The sequence below is a fragment of the Staurois parvus genome, unplaced genomic scaffold (genome assembly GCF_062004578.1).
Source record: "Staurois parvus isolate SC_StPar_1 unplaced genomic scaffold, SC_StPar_1.0 ptg000207l, whole genome shotgun sequence".
NCBI lineage: Eukaryota > Metazoa > Chordata > Amphibia > Anura > Ranidae > Staurois > Staurois parvus.
In genome coordinates, this window is record NW_028318003.1 from 6,914,564 (window position 1) to 6,916,030 (window position 1,467).

General features: G+C 42.2%; 1 pseudogene; it reads right to left on the minus strand.

Moving 5' to 3' along the window:
* Nucleotides 1-529: 529 nt before the first annotated feature.
* On the minus strand, nt 530-645 carry LOC149461255 (U2 spliceosomal RNA; annotated as a pseudogene).
* Between the last annotated feature and the right edge of the window lie 822 nt (nt 646-1,467).

Below are 1,467 nucleotides of genomic sequence, written 5' to 3' on the forward strand. Positions count from 1 at the left end.
ACCAAAAGGCCACACATCCTCCCCCTAGACTTCAGGGTAGGTCCGAGGACTCACACCCTCCATCCGTGAAAACACCCACATAAGCAAAAGAAAAAAGTGACAAACCTGGGAGGTGAAATAAATTAAATAAATAGAAAATAAAAAAGTGGTTCCGTGCCAAATTGTGCACAGACCAGGCCCTGAGGCCCGTAGCAAAAATTGCCCTGGTCCTAGCCAAAAGGCCTGGTCCTTAGGGCGCTGTGCAAAAAGAATGTAAAAACAGTGACCATGTGCCATGTTCACACAGTGGGGTCCCACACCCAGGTGTTACTAGTGGCACCCCTAAGAGCGTCTACTCGGGGGGCACAGAGTTTGCGGACTTTCTGCCTCCTCAGCCCCTGGCCAGACCAAGGTAGATCCGTCCAAATCAGGAGGTACTGGGTCTTTCCAGTGTTCCCGGAGGAATTGCTCCCAGGGCCCCAGAACGCATCTTGGCGCTCCCCGGTTTCTGTCCCTCCGGTACTAGCCTTCCGGACCCCCATCATACCAGTGAGGGTACTATACAACAGCCATCCCCGCAAAGCTAGAATGGCCGGGAGCACCCCCACTGGACACTGATAAGAACAGATACTACACTTGATCTTAGCCAAAAGGCCGAGAAGCGACACAGGACCCAGATATGTCCAACCCCAGGGAGATTAACACAAATTAATGGCAAAAATAAAGACCCAAATTTGGCAGGCTCTTATAGGCCTATTTTTTTTTTTTTTTTTGCTTATGTTGATGTAAAGATTTTCAAAAATAGTGGCCTTTTGACTAGCAGAAATTGTACCCACGATAATTCTTCAGGCCCAGGCAGGATTTGTAGAAGGGGAGATCGGCGACATCTGACAAGTAATCCTAGCTCTTGATCATGTCAAAACATATCCAGATATTACTTTGGCATAGCGAATAGGCATTTGATGTCAATTTAAAATATTTGTTTGGCATGGAACAAGATGGGTTATACAGGCTCCATTGTATTAATATAGCCATTGAACCTTTTTATCTAGATTTATAAATTACTTCTACCTTATCTGGCATTAAAAAAGGCAATTCAGAACTCAGGTCTGCTTATTTGCGTATAACATTTTGATTTTTACCTCGAACCCCATAAAATGCCCATACTACAAGATTATCTTTTTTAATACCTTTTTTTAAGGGCTGTGCAGGGTTCAAAACAACTGAAGTGTGACCTTATCTCTCCATTCTAAAATTGCATCTCTACATATTTAGGGATAAAAATAGGAAGAGATCCTTCACTATGATTTCTTAAACTATCCTTTTTGCTTATTTCTAAAATTTTGTCTGAGTTGGAAACATGGATGAGTCGCCTATATTACTATTTGGAAAGTGCCATCTTTTCAAAATGGTCTTTTTTGCTAAACTTTTATACCCACTACAGACTATTCCACTTTTACTTAGACATATTGATATCAAATATTAAAA